This window comes from Dasypus novemcinctus, chromosome 31 (assembly GCF_030445035.2).
Source record: "Dasypus novemcinctus isolate mDasNov1 chromosome 31, mDasNov1.1.hap2, whole genome shotgun sequence".
NCBI lineage: Eukaryota > Metazoa > Chordata > Mammalia > Cingulata > Dasypodidae > Dasypus > Dasypus novemcinctus.
This window is the reverse complement of record NC_080703.1, coordinates 39,096,313-39,115,768: the sequence shown is the minus strand read 5'-3', so window position 1 is coordinate 39,115,768 and position 19,456 is coordinate 39,096,313. Positions and strand designations below refer to the sequence as shown.

At 39.9% G+C, this 19,456-nt stretch overlaps 1 non-coding gene and 1 pseudogene across 1 annotated transcript; one reads left to right on the top strand and one right to left on the bottom strand.

The window, feature by feature from the left end:
* Nucleotides 1–11,604: 11,604 nt before the first annotated feature.
* Nucleotides 11,605–11,711, top strand: LOC111762925 (U6 spliceosomal RNA). The gene has a single exon (XR_002795917.1). It is a non-coding gene; the product is annotated as a U6 spliceosomal RNA (small nuclear RNA).
* Nucleotides 11,712–12,753: 1,042 nt separating this feature from the next.
* Nucleotides 12,754–13,700, bottom strand: LOC101447352 (molecular chaperone MKKS-like; annotated as a pseudogene).
* Between the last annotated feature and the right edge of the window lie 5,756 nt (nt 13,701–19,456).

Here is a 19,456-nt window from a genome sequence, read left to right as displayed (position 1 = left end):
ATCTCTATTATCTTATAGAGGTGCCTTCTCCTCTCTTAACGTGGCCACCCTGGGAGGAGTCTCCAAATATGGGGTGGTGGTGAGATATCCCCAAACAATCCAATAAAGTGCCTCCAGAAAGTCCATTTTCTAAATACCTGCCAAATCTAGAGCACTCAAACTAGGTGAGTGGACAATTACCTGTAAAGTAGGAACTTCCTTCCCTGTGTCTGCCTTCCTTTGTCCCAACCCTGGAAGGAGCAAAGAGCAAGGTTGGCCAGCTGGTGGGGAGGGAAGAGAATGTAGGGAAGGTGCTGTCTGCAGCTGCATCCCCAACTCCTGCCTTCGTGTCTACTGGAGGCAGGAAGAGAGAAGATGCTTCTGACTGTACATGAGACTGGATTAGTAAATTATTAAACCAAATGTGTTTATAAATCTGGAGAATTACAAGATTTACTGAGGAGGGACATGAAAACTAAGGGCCTGCCCTGGGTTCTCATTCAAGTGAGGGGAAGAGTTTGCCCTAGGTGGGGATTTCAAAGGAGAATGGAATAAAATAAAGATAAAAAATAGTGTTTACTGTTGCTTGGCAGCTGACACCCTGAGTCACAAGACTTCGAAAACGGTTGCACACATGGTAGCTCGCATACCTTCTTAGGGTCTCTTAGAAAGGTCTCTTTCTATAGAAATCCACGTCTGACCCACTGCTCACATTTGTCCCTCACTTCCTCTTCAGTAGTAGAGATCAAGGGTTCTTTTATAAAGTGTGGCTAACTGTAAGCCCAAGAAAGTCAGATGATAGGTGTTTAAATACATAAACACCATGTTACATACAAGGACAGAGAAATAGCCCAAATAATTTGCCTAGGAAATAAATCTTTGATAGGATTTTGAAATTTGATAACTCTAGTTCCTGGCTGGTCATTTGAATATGCCATTCTTGCACTGAGCTATAATTTGTATAGAAAATTGCAGCATAAGAGGGAAAGACTCTATGAGAATCCTAATGGATACATTTATCAACTTCTTCTGCTTTGATAGAAGAGTTCGTATTTGTGAGCTAGACTTAAAATACCCTGCTTGTGATAGCAAACTCTACACCAGGCCTCCTGATTTCCCCATCCTTCCTTTGGGTATGCCCTGCTCACTGTCACTGTATCAGTGTAGGGTTTGGAAGCATCTTCTGATCAGCTCCCCAATCAAAACCAGTCAATTGGTCTTCAACTCTACAGAATGGCAACAGTCAATGTTGGTTGGGACTAGCTGAGTAGGTAAGTAGATAATTCTGGGAGGGAATTTGGCAACTGTATCAACCAGGTTTCCTTCTACCAGAGAAATAACCAGCACTATCCACAGTGTTGGTAGTAGCATGTGTGTGCATGTGTGTGTGTGTTTGTGTAAACAAATTGTCTTAAGTGATTGTGGCAGCCAGTTGGACACGTCTGAAATTGATGGCGTCGGCCAACAGCAAGGGCAGGTTGAAACCTGGGCAAAAGCTGAAGCTGCAGACCACAGCGAGAATTTCTTCTTTCCCAGGGCAACCTCCTTCTACCCTTAAGGTTTTTCAGATGACTGGAGCAGCCCCACCCACATTACCCAGGATAATCTTCTTTAGTTAGTCAGCTGTTTGTAGGTGTGAACCCCACCTGAAGAATGTCTTCACAGCAACACCTAGATGGTGTCTGATTGGATACCTGGGGACTATAGCTTAGCAAGTTGACACATAAAACTGATCATCCCAGAAACATGAACAAGAGGCTTGGATAGTACATACCATTTGTCCAAGACTCTAATTCCGTAATCTACTCTAAAGGAAATACACTGACATGTGCACAACTTTTTATTTGTATTAAGGCCTCAATCTTATTACTATCATGAACCAAAACTCTCCCACCAGTTATAGACACACACAGCCTTCCCAGGGAGCAGGTTAATCTGGCAAATTCCAACAGAAGGTTATTATTGAGTCACTGAATAATGGGCTTAGTTCCAAATGAAAAGAAGAAAGGGGCTAAAAAGTGTTACCTCTGCATATCATGTTTATTTACTTCTTTACATTATAACACTTTCCCAAGGTTCTACAATAAGCATGTACATTTCATACTTTGAAAAATAAACATTTTATATGTATTTTAAATAACTGCAAGAGAGATTTTAGAGTACTAATAAAAGCAAAAACAACTTTGTAATTAAACTAACTACAGCACTCAGAATATGACAACATAATTTGTGTGTATCACAATGTTATGATTTTAGTTCAGTGTCTAACATACCACACAGTATCTAATATCAGGGAATTAAAAAAGGTTATTAGAGAGTTGAGCTCAGATCCCTGAATTCCAATGTAAGATAAACCAGTGATGACCAGAGCAAATTGTACAATGAAAACTACTTTTGGTAATTAGTGGAGCTTACATAGAGTCTATGGAGACTTTAGACTTTAGCTGGTCCCACCAGGCCAAGGGCAAAGAATACTTAAGTTCCAGCATAAAATAAAAAAAAACCTGTTGCTCAACACCATTGCTCCTGCAAGTAGCCTGATCTTCTCTTCTTTGCCACTGTTGGAGATTGAATCATATTCCTTACTAAAGGCTTGTTCAGATACCAACCTGTGGGTTTCGACTCATTTTTAAAAAGTGCCTTTGAAGGCATTATTAGTTAAGGTGTGAGCAAAGTGAAGGTGGGTGGACTTTAATCTAATATGGCCACCCAATCACGTCCACTGCTCTCCTTTTGGCAGCTTCCAGAACAAAAACGACACCTTCAGGCCCTTCCCACCAATCCAGAAGGAGCAAAGCTGCCCCTCTCCAATCTTCTGAATTTCTCTCACCACAAGGAGAGTTCGCTAATCAGATTGCTCATACCCAGGATATTTGTTGGATTTGGGTCGTATTTAATAAGAGTCAAGATGTTGGTATCCTATTTTCAAATTTGAAGTTGGGGATGGGGAAGAGACTAGTAAGTTAGAAGTTTCTACTTATTCCTCAATCTTTAGTCCCACTCTCCAGCTCAGCTCAGCTTTTATGTTATAGCCCACAATGTGGTACTGAATATTCTCCCAAATATCAATGAAAAGTTCATTTGATTCTCAGTTTTGATATAGTTTCTTCTGCAAACATTCTCTTAGGAAAACAAATGGATTTAGGGTAATTGGTTACACAGGATTCAGATATTTCCAGACCCTTAATCTAATTCAAGCACATTTTATTTAATGGCATTAAGATATCACCCTTAATTCCTAACAGGGCCTAAAATTGAGTCTTCTCCCCCCTCCCTTTTTTTTAAAGGTTTCTCATGTACATGATACTCTGGTGTTAACTCTCTATCACCCTCATTGTAAGACTTTATGGAACACCAGAGCATGTTGCTCTAAAAATTACAGCTATTTCTAGTAACTTCAATGACTTTGTTCTACTCTGACTATCCAAACCCAAGCTTTTTTTCTTTACAGTCTTGGTCTTTCTGAATCACTGTTTCAGTTTCTTCTCAATTCAAGTCAAGCCTGTTATCTGATAATGAGTGGTTTCCTGGCAGATTTTGGCATTTACCTCCCTCTTTGACCCCCCAACTTTGGTGATTTACCCACTAACTTATCTTGGGTCCTTTGGTAGTTGGAATTACAAAATAGCTCTCGAGATTCTCGATGCCTCCTGTAGTCACCCTGAATGGTCCCCTCCCGTTGAGTAACCTGGGGCCAGTGAATACCATGGATGTCACTCATGATTAGTTTATGTTACGTGGCAGAGGTGAAGGGGTTTCGAAGGCGTACTTAAGGTCCCTAACCAGTTAGTCTTGGGAAAATCTCAAAGAAACTAATTAGGTGAGTCTTTTGAAAGAGGACCTAGAGGTAAGAGACAAGAAGCAGAAGAGACTCTCTCCTGTTGGCTTCAAAAAGCAAACTGCCACATTCCAGAGAAGGACCTGAGGCTTAGAATGCTGGATTGCCTTGGGAAAGGAGCCTTAGTACTACAAATGCAAGCCAATAAATTCTACCAACAATCACATGACAGTAGAAGAGGACCCCAAATTCTCAAAAGGCATACAGTCCAGCCTTGAACACAGCCCCATGGACCCTATTCCAGCTACGCCTGGACTCCCAGCCCACACAGGCTTTCAGATCCTAAGTGCACATTGTTTCAGGTTGCTAAGTTTGTGATAACTTGTTATGCAGCAACAGAAAATGAATACATATCCAGGTAGTTGCTTTTACTTTGGCTAGAAACAGGACTGACGACTGCAGTACTTAAACACACATAGTCCCAGGATCCATCAGGAATTTCACTCCATACCACACAAACGCCCTCTTCCATCTCCTAACTGCTACTATCTCTTCTTCTCTGGGAGGAGTTGGATCTAATTCTAGGTTCAAATTTCTTCCCCTCCTGTACTGGACTATACCTGCAGACTACCCAACCTGCCTTTTCGCTGGACCTTGAGCTAAAACATTGCCCTTGGTGTTTCCCAGGCTCAGGTGGGGAAGTTGCTTCCACTTATTGCAGGGAAAAGAAACATTTTGAATATGGTATTGCGAAGTTTGTTTTGAAAAGCATATTGCTTTTGAAAATTAATATTCATCATGCTTTGCAGCAAAATCATTTTTATTAGAGGAACATGTGATATTCTACCAGCTGAAGGTTCCCTCCACAGTGAAGCTAGAGAATCATGAATTGAGCAAGACAGAAGCTTCCATTGCATATTTTAGGGATGGAGATGAGGGAGTAGACAAATCACAGGTAGTTGGAGAAATAAATCTTTTAAAGGAAGAGAGACCTCCCTTTCTAATTTCTATGTCTGTTTCTTGTATTGTTTATAAAATGGGAAACAATAAAATTGTATGTTTCGTTACTAACTATATAGTTCATCTCTTTAAAATCTAGGTACTTGTCTGAGATCTATAATTCCTTATTGGCATTATAGTAAAACAATCAAAGCAACTCAATGTGTCTCAAATATCGTATACCTTGTGACATTCCTGTTCTAAGTCATTATTAGCTTCTTGACACTGTAGCTTCTTAATATAGGCAATTGCATATTTATAGCTATAAATTGTATTTCTGGAGAGACTACAATGATTGGTATAGTGATTTGTAATATGAATACCTGAAAGCAATCACACAGAAATAAATTGCATTATAAAAGCCGCATTTGATGCCTCAATCAAGCCCATGCAGTATAATTTTGAAAATTCCACCACACGTAGGTCAGAGCTACTGCTTTGCATATCTCAGTGGTTTCCATCCTCATGCACTAAGAAACTCTGAATTTCTGGTTATTTTCTATAATCAACTGAATACCAATAAGCAAAGAAAATCTATTTCTTTTATAGCTATTAGAGTAAAAGACTTTGTTTTATAATAGTCAAAGGAGCCAGTATTTTAATCAGATCCTTACATGGAATCATAAGTACTGAAGTAGGTGATATATTAAGGAGGTTGAGGGCTTATAGTGGGGACAACAGAAATACAGATGGATTCCTTTCCATTCTCTTTCCTTTTTGAGCTTTCTTTTCCCACCATTAAGGACGAAAAATGAGGGCTTATTAATCCATGTGAGTCATAGACTCAAATAAACATGTAAATAGATGAAAACCAATGGTGTCCTAAATGTCATGACTTCCTTCTGCAACTCCAATCATTGTCTTGGCTGTTTCATAATATCATTACTGTTTTGAGCCCTATCTATCAAAAATAATTTTGAAATTGTCAATCTAGCTAAATTAAATAACTAAATCATCCCTTCTTCATCTCTACCCCACTACCTAAATGTTGACTATTGTGATTTTCTCCCCTTCTTTTGCCATGTCTAGGAGCTCCCAGCCTTCATGGAGATGGAAATGGTGGCTTTCTTAGTCACTACTTCATTTCCAGAGTATGAAAGAGTATCTGACCCTAGTAGAACTTTACACATATTTGTGGAATACATGAATATCTCTAAGCATTTAGAAACTTGGGACTCTTTAAAATAAGAAAATGGATTGAATAGACATTGCTAAAATTTAAAGTTTCCAACACTCTTCTAAACAACCTTCAACTGACCACTAAGCTATGCTGACCCAGGGATGACCTATAGGAAGCCAGGCATAATATAAAAACCAAAATTTGTTTAAAAACTTAGCAGAGAGAGAGCTGGGAAGATGGCAGTATATGGAGCAGCAGGAAGCACTCATTCTCCAGAAGGGGCAGGAAGACATGCAGGCTTGCTGGACATAGGAGAAGCAGTGGGGATGTGGAGCCATTAGCATGGGTGGCTGGCGAGGCAGGGAGCCCAGTTGGGTCCCAAGGGAGTGGAGAACCATGGGATGATAGGGTCAGGTCATCAACAAGTGATTACCAGCAGGGGGCTATGGAGTAATCAGTATGGGTGGCTGGGAAGGAGGAGGCCCAGCCAGGTGCCAGCGGAGTGGCAGAACCATGGGACAATTGGCAACAGCAGCCAGTGAGAAGAGGCTTAGCTAAATGTCAGTGGCCTGAGAAAGAGGCTTGTAGCGTTTCCCTTCTCTTCCTTTTTTAAAAATTTCTCTTCTTCTTTTTCCCCCTTTCCCTTTTCTTCTTTCTTCACTTCCTTTTTTTCTCTCTTTCTTGTTAGTTAAACACAGGCAATGTAAAGATTTTGAATAAACTGAACCAAGTGTCAAAGGAGACAACAACAATGAAGTCCTAGGCAAGAGAGAGAAACTGATGAACAGAGTAAACTCATCAAGATAAACAGATGCCTAGACACCAGCAAAAAAGTACATGCAATACTAAGAAAAATGCACCTATATCCCAGTAAAGGAACAAACTAAAAAGCTCAAGGAGATGCAGAATTTGGAACAACTAACCAAAGATGTCCACATAAAGCTCCTAAGCCAATTCAGTGAGTTGAAGGAAGAGATAGAAAATATCAAGAAGACACTGGTTGAGCATGCAGAAAAAAATTTGTAAACCTACATAAATGATAACAGATCTTATGGTAACAAAAGGCACAGTAGAAGAAATTAAAATACACTAGACCCATTCAACAGGAGATTTGAACAGGCAGAGAACGAATTAGTGAATTAGGAGATAAAACATCTGAAATTGCTGTGATAGAACAAATAGAGGGGGAAACATGGAAAAAAATGAGCAAAGACTCAGGGAATTGAATGATATCACAAAATACACAAACATACACATTATGGATGTCCCAGAGGGAGAAGAGAAGGGAAAAGGGGCAGAAGGAGTCTTTGAGGAAATAATGACTGAAATTTCTCCAACTCTTATGAGGGACATTACATGTCCAGGAAGTACAGCATACTCCAAACAGAATAAATCCTTAAAGGTCTATTCTGAGACACATATTAATCAGACTGTCAAATACCAAAGATAGAGAATACTAAAAGCAGCAAGAGTAAAGGGAACCATCACATAAAAGGGATGCTTGATAAGATTATATGCTTAATTCTCATCTGAAACCATGGAGGCAAGAAGGTAATCGTATGACATATTTAAGGTACTGAAAGAGAAAAACTGCCAACTGAGAATTCAGTATGTGATAAAATTGTCCATCAAAAATGACGTAAAGATTAAAATATTCACATATAAAGAAATTGAGAGAATTTGTAAATAAGAGTTCTGCCCTACAAGAAATACTAAAGGGAGTTCTGCAGGCTGAAAGGAAAAAACAGGAGAGAGAGGTTTGCAGGACAGTGTAGAAAGGAAGATTATTAATAAGTGTACCTAAAATGATGAAAAGAGAAACAAAAATAAGATGATATAAAAAGGCTAAAGATAAAATGGTTGAAGTAAATACTGCCTTTAAAGTAATAACATTGGATGTTAATGGATTAAACTCCCCAATTAAGAGACACAGATTGGTTGAATGGATAAAAATAAATATGATTCATCTATATGCTGTCTACGAGAGACTCGCCTTAGATCCAAGGACACAAATAGATTGCAAGTGAAAGGCTGGAAAACAATCTTCCAGGCAAACAGTAACCAAAAAAGAACTGGGTTAGCTATATTAATATCAGACAAAATAGACTTTAAATGCAAAACTCTTGTAAGAAGCAAAGAAGGACAATATATATTAATAAAAAGTGCACTCTACCAAGGAAAAAAAACAATTATAAATATATATGCACCTATCCAGTGGGCCCCAAAATACATGAGGCAAACAGTAGCAAAACTAAAGGCAGAAATGGATATCTCTACAATAATAGTGGGAGACTTCAATGCTCCAATCTTAGCAAGGGACAGACTGTATAGACCAAGGCTCAATAAAGAAACAGATGTCTTGAATGAAATGATAAAAATACCAGATTTAATGGACATATACAGAACATTGCACCACAAAACAGCAGGATATACATTCTTCTTCAGTATTTATGGATCATTCCCCAGGATAGACTACATGTTACTTCATTGAACAAGTCTCAATGAGTTTAGAAAGACTGTAAGTATACAAAGTATTTTCTCTGACTAGAACAGAATGAAACTGGAAATCAATAAGAGGCTGAGAACGGGAAAATGTACAAATATGTAAAAGTTAAACAACACACTTTTAAACAATCAGTGAGTCAAGGAGGAAATTATAGGAGAAATCAGTAAAGATGAAAACACAACCTATCAAAACTTATGGGGTACAGGGAAGGCAGTGCTGAGAAGGAAATTTATAGCCCTAAATACCAACATTAAAAAAGAAGAAAGCTAAAATCAAAGACCTAAATGCATATCTGAAGGAATGAGAAAAAAACTCAAATAATCCCAAATCAAGGAGATGGAAAGAAACAACAAATATTAGCACAGAATTAAATGAAATTGAGAATGAAATGAACAATATTGAGAATTAACAAAACCAAAAGTTGTTTTTGTTTGTTTGTTTGTTTTTGGAGAAGAATAATAAAATTGACAAATCTTTAGCTAGACTAATAAAGAAAAAGAGAGAAGATACAAATAAATAAAATCAGAAACGAGAGAGGGTTCATCACCATCGACCTCACAGAAATAAAAAGGATCATAAGAGGATACTATAAAAAATTGTATCCCAGCAGACTGGACAACTTAGATGAGATGACTATCTAGAAACACATGAAAAACCAACACTGATGAAAAAAGAGGTAGAAGACCTCAAACAGAAAAATCATAGTAATGAGATTGAATCTGTCATCAAAACCCTCTGAACAAAGAAGAGTCCAGGACCAGATGGCTTTACTGGTGAATTCTACCAATCATTCTAAAATGAACACCAATCCTGCTTAAACTCTTCCCCAAAATTGCAGAGGAGGTAACATTACCTAACTCATCCTGTGAAGCCAAGATAACTCTAATTTCAAAGCCATATAAAGATTCTGTAAGTAAAGAAAATTACAGATCAATCTCTCTAATAAACTTAGATGCAAAAATCCTCAACAAAATACTTATAAATTGAATCCCACAGCACATTAAATGAATTATACACCATGATTAAGTGGGTTTTACCTGCATGCAAGGATGGTTCAACACAAGAAAATCAATTAAAGTAATACACCACATTAACAGATGGAAGGAGAAAAATTACATGATCATCTCTATTGATGCAGAAATGATATTTGACAAAATTCTGCATTCTTTCTTGCTAAAAACATTTCAAAAGATAGGAAGAAGGAAACTTCCTAAAAATGATAAAAGACACATTTGAAAAACCCACCACTAACATCATAGTCAGTGGTGAAAGGCACTGTTCTAAGATCCAGAACAAGACAAGGATGCCCACTGTTACCATTCTTATTCAATATTGTGTTATTAATAGAAGTTCCCGCTAGAGCAGATAGGCCAGAAAAAAAAGTCAAGAGCATCCATATTGCTAAGGAAGAAGTAAAACTGTCACTATTTGCTAATGACATTATCCTATATTCAGAAAGTCCTGAAAAAAAATTCTGCAACAAAACTACCAGAAGTAATATACGAATTCAGCAAAGTGGCAGGATATAAGATCAATATCCAAAAATCAGCAGTATTTCTATACATTAAGAATGAGCTATCTGATAGGGAAACCAAGAGAAAATTTCCATTTACAATAGCAACTAAAAGAATCCATTATCTAGGATAAATTTAACTAAGAAAGTAAAAGACTTGTACACAGAAAACTACACAGCATTGCTAAAAGAAATTTAAAAAGACCTAAAAAATTGGAAAGATAGTCTATGTTCATGGATTGGAGATAAAATATCATGAAGATGTCAATTCTACCCAAATTGATTTACAGATTCTATGCAATCACAAGAAAAATTCCTACAGCCTTCTTTGCAGAAGTGGAATAGCAAATTATCAAATTTATTTGGAAGGGTAAGGGACCTTGAATAGCCAAAATCATCTTGAAAAAGATCAAATTTGAAGGACTCACTGCACCTGGCTTTAAAACATATTACAAAGCTACAGTTGTCAGAATTGCATGGTTCTGGTACAAGAAGAGACATATTGACCAATTGAACCAAATTGAAAGTTCAGAAATAGTCCTGCACATCTACAGCCACCTGATATTTGACAAGGCTGCCAAGTTCACTAAAATGAGGCAGAGTAGTCTCTTCAAAAAAATGATGCTGGCAGAACTGGATATCCACATTTAAAAGAATGAGAGAGGATCCCTGCACAAAAATTAACTCAAAATGGATCAAAAACCTAAATATAAGAGCCAAGACCATAAAACTCCTGGTAGAAAATGTAGGGAAGCATATACAGCATCTAGTATATATATATGCAGGCAATGGTTTCACAAAGTTTACACCCAAAATTTGAGCAAATAAAGAAAAATGGATAAATGGGACCCCCTCAAAATTAAAAAAGAAGAATTGAGCTGCAAAGGGGTTTGTCAATAAAGTGAAAATACAGCCTACATTTTCAGAAAATATATGGAAACCAGATATCTGATAAGGGTCTAATATCCAGCATATAGAAAGAAATCCTACAACACAAAAATAAAAAGACAAACAACCTGTTTCAGTTTGCTAAGGGGCTGCTGAACCAGAAATGGATTGGCTTTTATAAAAGGAATTTATTTGGGGTAAAAGCTTACAGTTCCAAGGCTATGAAAAGCCCAAACCAAGGCACCACAAGCGATGCTTTCGCACCAAAATTAGCTACTGTTGATTCTGTTGTACAGGCACGTAGCAAGGCAAGAAGGTCACTGTTCTCTGCCGAGGTCTTGGTCTTCCCCTCTGGGCTCACTGTCTCCTCTCGAGCTACTCTGTGTTCCCAGCCTCTTGCACCTTCATGCGTAAGTGATCATCTAGTTCTCTCTCACAAGGCATGACCAAAAATCGGACTTCCTTGTCCTGTATCTGTCTGTCTCTTGGTGTCTCTGGGTTTATTAGACCCAGCAACCTGAGTCGAGCCCCACTGATGTAGTCCAATCAAAAGTCATAAAGTGATCTTATCAAGTAATCTAATCAAAGGAGCCTCCACCAAATTTAATACAATCAAAAGATATCCCACCCACAGGAATAGATTAATTTAATAGCATAATCTTTCTTTTTTCAGGATTCATAAAATTATCTCAAACTGCCATACAACCCAATTAAAAAATGAGCAAAAACCTTGAATAGATATTTTTCCCAAGTACTAAAAAGCTCTTGAAAGATGCCTGACATCTCTAGCTTTTAGGCAAATGCAAATCAAAACTATGAGAGTGCCCACTTTGGCAGCACATATAGTAAAAGTGAAACAATACAGAGAAGATTTGCATAGCTCCTGCACAAGGATGACACACAAATTCATGAAGCATTCTGTAATTTTAAAAATAAAGACAGTGTGGTTTTGTCAAAAAAAAAAAACTGCAATGAGATATCATTTCACACCTACTAGAATGTCTACTATTTAAAAAAACAACAGAAAACTACAAGTGTTGGAGAGGATTTGGAGAAATAGGAATACTCATTTACTGCTGGTAGGAATGTAGAATGGTATAGCCACTGTGGAGGATAGTTTGGAGGTTCCTCAGAAAACTAAGTATAGAATTACCATATGATTTGGCAATCCTGCTACTAGGTGTATACCCAGAAGAACTGAAAGCAGGATACAACAGATATATGCAAACCAATGTTCAGAGTGGTATTATTCACAATTGCCAAAAGGTGGAAACAACCCAAGCGTCCATCAACAGAGGAATGGATAAGCAAAATGTGGTATATACATATGATGGAATATTATTCAGCTATAAGAAGTCGTGAAGTGTAGATGCACATGACAACATGGATGAACCTCGGTACCTTACGTTGAGTGAAATAAGCCAAACCCCAAAAGACAGATATTGTATGATCTCACAGATATGAATTAAGTATAGTGAGCAGAATCATAGAGATAGAGTCTTGTAGATAGGTTACCAAGAGATAGAAGGGGAGGAAAGAGTGGTGAACTAATGCTTAATCTGTGCAAAATTTATAATTATGTTTATTGTGATAGTTTGGAAATGGATGGATGTGATGGTGGCACAGCAATGTGAGTATAATTAACAGTGCTGAAATGTGGATATGAACATGGTTGAAAGGGGAAGTTTTGGATCATATATGTTGCTAGAAAGAAAGCTAAAGGGTAAAATGGGGGATTGTATAACAGTAAATGTCTTCTGTGGTAGCCAAAGATTGTGGTCGACAAGACAAATATAAGAATGTTCTTTCAGGATCTATAACAAAGATACAGCACTAGTATAGGATGTTGATAGTGGGGTGGTATACAGGGGAAATGCACCCTATGCATACTTCTATGGGATATATATTTATCCTTGTTGCCATAGGGGTGAAATTGGAGACTTGACTTGTAATTTTCTTCAGGGATTCCATCAGAGCATGCCTTCTTTGTCTATGGGAAGAATACGATGTATGCTGAAGAACTGTTTCAAAGGTGGGTGTATGATTTTTGCCACATGATAAAATTGACATAGTCACTAACCAGGTGCCTTCCTAGGTTAAGCCACTAGTCCAAGACTGCATTTTTTTTTTCCAAGAAAAACGCCATAACTGACCACCACATTTTCTTCTCCAGTGTCAGAAAGGTCTCCTGATAAAGATGCACAAAAGAGTGCCCCCTTGAGCGCACTTGATTTTTTGGCAGGTAACATCCTCATGAACTGAACCCCTGATATTTCAATGAGTATTCAAGGTAACAGAGTGGAATCTATAATGTTTGACCTTTTAAAGGTGCAATGATACTCTTTCCTTAAATGCTGTGCCTTTTCTGGAATTGTAGGGAAAAAGGCTTTCAGAATCAAAGTACCAATATGCTCTATTTCCTTTCTGGTGCACTTTCAGGCAGGTTTACTGTTTAATATACTGTACACCAAATGAAGGAGGATGCGAGTGCTACTGAAGGCAACTGGGACGTGACACTCACAGACCTCAGACTTAAGGTAGTTTAGTGCAGAGGCTCTAAAGATGCTCATTTAATCTAATGACAGTGGTGAGTGACAACCCTGTTTTCTGAATATTTGTAATCAGTTTGCAGCAAAAAAAAAAAAAAAAGGCTGTGAAAAAGCCACAATCAGTGAAGCTTGACACATGATTCTGGACAGAAGCATGACAGCTTCTTTAACATGGGATGGGTCATCAAAAGGCAACTGAGCAGGGCCAATGACTGTGAGGTTGCACACACAGAAGCTCCAAAGCCGTTGTGCAGCTCTTCCAGCCTTCCATAGCATAGTGCTGTAATTCCTTTGAAGACAGAAAGTGTGGTCCCTATCCTCTCACTTGTCAGTGATTCACTTTTACACAATGATGGCTTTTTTAGCATCTAAATGTGACTTCTTATTTCAGATGGTAACTTATGAATATAATCACAATGAATGATTTCACAGTCTGTAGCAAACAAAATATTAAACTTCTCTGTGGTGGAAGTCCTGCTTCTTTCTCAAATAAGATAACAAAAATCTCTGGATATATAAAGATTTGCCTATTAAAAGAAAACAGGCCAATAAGCCAAGCCCTTGAATTTAATGCTTTTACTTATCAATCTTATCCTTTAATAATGAAACTAAGCCTAATTATAATTGATGCTTAAGAGTTACCTCCTGAAAATCTCCTTGTTATTCAAATGTGTCCTCTCTCTAAACCAAACTCTGCAAATAAACTCATTACCTTTCCCCCCAGCCCCATGTGGGACATGACTACCAGGCATGAGCCTCCCTGGCACTGAGGGATTATCACCAAGTATTAATCAGTGATATGTTTGGAGAAAGACCTTGACAAAAGGGGGAAATATTAAATAAAATAGAGTTTTTATGGCTAAGGGCTATCAAAATGAGTCATGAGGTCATTCCAGATGTGACACTTATACAGGTCTCAGATTTCACAAACTGCTACAGTAAACAAAGCCTCAAACACAGTGCTCCAAAGGACTCTAGGGACATCCAGATACCATAGGCAAGCCACATGATGGCCTCATGAAATCATGGGTCCTGCATGGGAATATATGAAAATCTATTTCCCAATATAACATAGTTATACTCATTTATAAATCTCCTAGTCAGGTTCTTCTACTCCTTTTACTTGAAACTATAATTTTCAATTTACCTGTTAAGTATATTTCTCAGAGACTTACATCTTCTGATTGTTACACCCTGGCTGAACCTTGAAACCCAGCAGAATTGTGGCCAACTCCTACTCTCCAGTTTTTTGGGCTTGCCCTGGACAACTAACAAAATGAATGAATAAAGACTGAAAACAGAGATGCTTTACAAAGTGATTCTAATAGCTAGGAAATAATTGGGAATGAAGTAGGACAGTGGCAGTTGGATGTACCAAATTTGAGTTACATAAAGACATACTTAACAAAACTTTGCAAAGGGTTGGAACAGAAGGGTAAACAAATGAGAGGAAGAATGAATTAAATACATTTTAAATCATATGGAAAGGGAGGATGAAGTATCCATTGACACAACTGGAAGTGCTGGCACTTTATTATAGATTGATTTAGCTAATTTTCCTGCCTGAGAACTAAAATCCCAGTCCTTCAGGAATGGGTGACAAGGCAAATAAGATTTGAGACTCCTGTATTCTCTACCTCATTCCAAATAATTACTGCCCTGGGAAGCCACATTTGAGTAAGCCACGATGGTGATGAGTCTCAACAAGAGAGGCAATAAACATGAAAGATGCCAGACAGGAGTGACAGCAAATGAAAGTTATTAATATTTCATATTTTTTCTAGCACTGTTGCTGAAAATGAAAATGATTCTATTTCAACTGGGTTTTAAAAAAATGATACTGCGATAGAATGAATATAGAGGAAACGTCTCCAATTCTAATTTTGGAATAGAACAGGTGAGGAAATGAGAAAAGGTTGAGAAATGCCATTGAACTGGCTGATTGAGAGATGAATCAGGGTTTCTGCTTGGATATCCATTCAGCCTTCACCTTTGTCTTTGCTCTGTCACTCTTTACAGGTTGAGTAATAGTTTCCTTTTTCCTTTTGTCTTCTCAGTATCAGACATTTTTCAAAACTTCCTGAATTTATGAGAATATTTTAAGAATTCAGAGCACACATTATACCAAAAGATATCTTTTCCTATATTTTCTACCCCGTTAAGATGATCCTGAAATTTTATATTGATATGTCTATATCTCTGGCACCCTCTATGTAGATAAGCCACTAGGCCCCAGAAGTCCTGGTTCATTGGGGTGACAGAAGCAGTGTTGGGTGATCTTCACTAGTGATCTTGAACGGTGTCTTCTCCAAACACAATCTCAGGGACTGGAACACTGTTCTCTGAGGCTAGTTGGTGGTTGCCTTGCCAGGAGTCAACCCAGGAATGCATTTCCCAAGTAGCAATTCATAAAGGATGGGGAATTTTGCCATGGGCTTTCAAACCATCAGGAAGCTCTAGTTATTGTATTTCTGTAGTTTTTTGTAAAACAATTGTCATCTCAGAGCTCCATGACTTTTAGGGGGTCATCTAGGACTCACTTAACAAAAGCTTTGGCTGCATGTTCCCACATGCCTCCCTCCACAGAGAGAATATATTTTATTCATACTTATATGCCTCTTGGTTGCTAATTTTTTGTAGACCCTCTTTGCAATCTAAGCTCTTGTCTTAGAATAGTATGTCTCACAGGCTAGGGTGGAAGCTAACTAGCCATGCAGGTTTGATTTGATTACTCCTGAAGGTTATTGGTGCTGTAAGAGATTTTAAGTTATGCCTGGGTGGAAAATCATTTATGCATTGGTGCCAGTGGTCCCACCTGATATGTAGATTGGAAAGCTTTGGGTCCTCATCCATGCTTGGTGGCATGCTGGGCACAGGTGGTTGAGAAGAAACAGCCAGCAATTTCCTCCATCCCTTACCAGGCTACAGTTTTAGGATTACCCAAATCTTAATGTTTGAGTATCCCTGGGCCTGCATGGCATGGTCTTGTGGGTAAGTAAGTAAGCCTATGACCCAGTCAGCAAAAATACGAAAACCTTGGACCAGGGAGAAGACTGACACTGTGCCAGTCCGTGAGAACTGGCTTCTAGGGCTGCTACTTGCATCAGGACAGCCAGACCTGGTATTGTTTTTCCCTTGCTGAGAAAACATACAATGCCTTCTGACAAAGCGTGCTCTACGGCTGGTGCTTGCCAGCTCAGGCCATTTGCCCTCGTATGGTTAATAGGCATGCACAGCAGGGGAAAAGGAGACCATTTCTTGATGTGGCTGGCATATACCAGATGTAGCTTTTCTTTACCTCTAAAGGTGACCCAGAACTTTCTAGTGCTGGGTTTGGGAGCTATGATCCCCACTTGCTGTGATGGAAAGGCGCTTCTGTAATTAATATGGCAACCGGAGGAGTTGGACTCCACCTTGTGGAACGTGACCCCATCTAGGGAGCACAAGTTCCTGCTGTTAGTTGTTATTTGACCAGCAATGGGCCTTAGAGACAATCCCTTTTCATGCGCCCACTCCACAGGGCAGAGGAGGCCCGAGGTGCCGTGGGTTCAGACTGTCAGTTGGCAGAGGAAGATTGGGGACCCGAGCAGGCAGTCTCAGAGGGGCCCAGCAGATACGCTGTGTAGTGACGATTTTAGGCAGTTTATCAGCGTTGTACTCTGGTATGGTGAGTGAAGCCTGTGTGGAAATCAATGAGGCTGTGAACTATTTCCAATTGTGAATCCCACACAAGAGCTTCTCATGTGTAAGAAAAGTATTTTATTTCTATTGGCCTGCCCCTCTGCTAGCCCACTGACCACCACCCAAGAATTAGGGAAGATGTGGAGATTGGGCAAGAGGCATCTCAGAGCATCCTGGAGAGCTCTTTGGACCACATTCAGGACTGCTTGAGGCCAGGTAAAATGCTGTGGCCCTCTAGGGAGCTGCCGTATGTCCAACAACAGCATTGCCATCGCTGAGATACACTGACACACTTTCCATGCCAGGCAGGTGGTCCCAACGAGGCTACTTGGCTAGAGGAGGAGGCAACGGAGATGTCATCTCCAGCCTCAAGATCTGTTGGCAAGGGGCTGAGCATGGGGAAAGCCACATCCTTTTGTAACTTGGAGGGGCCCTCCTAGTCAGGTTTAGCCCTCTCCTGTAGGTGCCATTTCCATTTTGCCAGCATCAGTGACTGTGATGAGCTTCTGCTGGGAATTACCTCTCTGCGACGGCATCGTGAGGGTCTGTGTGTGAAGGTTGACCAGTTGTGGCCCTGTCAGCACCATTGTTTTTCGAAGATCCCAATAAGCACCTAGGATTTGCCATTCTTACTCCAAGGACTCCAAGAGGCATTTGCACAGGGAGCCAAGCATTCTCATGTAAAATCCATTCCCAACAGGACTGCCAATTCCAAGGCACGTGGTTGGAGTTCTCCCCAGTGGAAAGCAGCAGATGTGCAGAGGATGTGTGTGAGCTGTAATAAGAGGGAGAGGCATGGATGTTTTACCTCCAGAACATGAATAAGTCTCATAATGGTATGCATGTCCTCAAGTCTTAGGTAAGCTTGTGTTGGATTGTGGTAGGCGGCTGGCTGCCCAGGAATTTGAGAGTTTGATGGCCCTTGTATTTAAAGGGGCATTATTCACCAGCCTCATTTTTGTAAATGATGTGTGAGGACGGCTTGTTCCTCTCAGAAGCCATCCTTAGCATCTCTCCTTAATCAGATATCGGTCATAGAATGCCAGTGTTAAGCAGTTTTATCATTTGTTAAGGTACTGGCAATAAGAACTAGGGTTTTCTTTTCCTTTAGGTGTTGGCACTGAGTGAAATATGTTGGCCAAGTCAGTCACAGCAAAGCAATTGCCCACACTCCTGTGTATATCTTTTATTAATTGGTGATATTAGGAATAGGAGCTTTGATTGGCAGGGCTTGTGTGCTAAAGTTGGTATAATTGATGGTCAGTGGCCTTCACTGATAAAGGCTTAAACTTTAAGAACTGGCCAAAGAGGGCTATTGTATGGGGAGATGGTAGGTTAATGACTCTCTTTTTGAGGAAATCTTGGATTATAGTTACTTGTTTCAGATGCCGTGGTGGCAAGGAACGCCTTGATTAGCAGGGGCAGTTGGGTATGGTCAAAAGGGAGTCAAAGATTTGATTTCCTTCCAGGCAGTGTGTTAAGGTATATGTACCTAGAGCTGGGAACCTAAGAACAAAAGTGCCACCACTCCACCACGTGGTGTAGCTGTTTAATAAGATGTGTTCCAAAAGTCACATATCCTAGGAGGGCAGGGGACTGAGTCTTTCAAATGCAGGAGGAGGAGGCGGCAGTAACCGCTGTCAGGGGGCACCTGGGTCTCAGTTCTGCCCATTGTCTACCGGGTCCACAGCCTTTGCCATATGAGCCCTGCTGTATGGCTGAGCAAGGCTGCCTGGTAATTTGGGGGAGGCCTCCTAGTAGGAAATGTGTTTACTACTCAGTGACAAAAGGGGTTGGAGATGAACCAGCTTTGCTGCACCCTTGCAGCACCCTTGCTTGCTTTGTGCCATTATGCGTCCCATGGAGGGATGCCCCTCAAGCTAGCTGGATCTCCCACAGCAGTCGCCCAGGTGCTGTGGTCCAGGAGCTGATAGGTCTAGTACTTGCCCTTTCCACCCATGTGCCTTGGTCCTAGCTAAAGGGTGGGAGACGCCCATCACCTGCCTTGCAGGCCCCTGCTGTGGGAACTGCAGCAAGACCTTTGCTACATAGCCGATGTTACTCAACGTCTGTGTCGCCCAAGGCCAGCCTTTCCTGTTGGAAGGAGTGCTAGAATCCACAGGTTTCCCATGTTGCCACACTAGGGTGGTCGTTGGCAGATCCTGGGAAGGCCTCAGGACTACAGGACAGATTTGGAGTGAGAAGCTTGACAAAACTCAGCAGAGACAAGAGAGAGTAGCGCAAAGCAACACAGGTGGACGTCAGCAAGCCATGGGCCCTTCCCAGATAGTATTAGCTCTCCGGGAGAGCCAGTTAGGAAGCTAAGAGAAGCCACAAGGCATTAGCTCAGCTCCATGTTTGTGACTGACACACCCTTTTGCTGTGCCACTTGATCCATATGGACTAAGTTGGATTTTAAATTTGGGTCCGGGTAGAGGTCAGG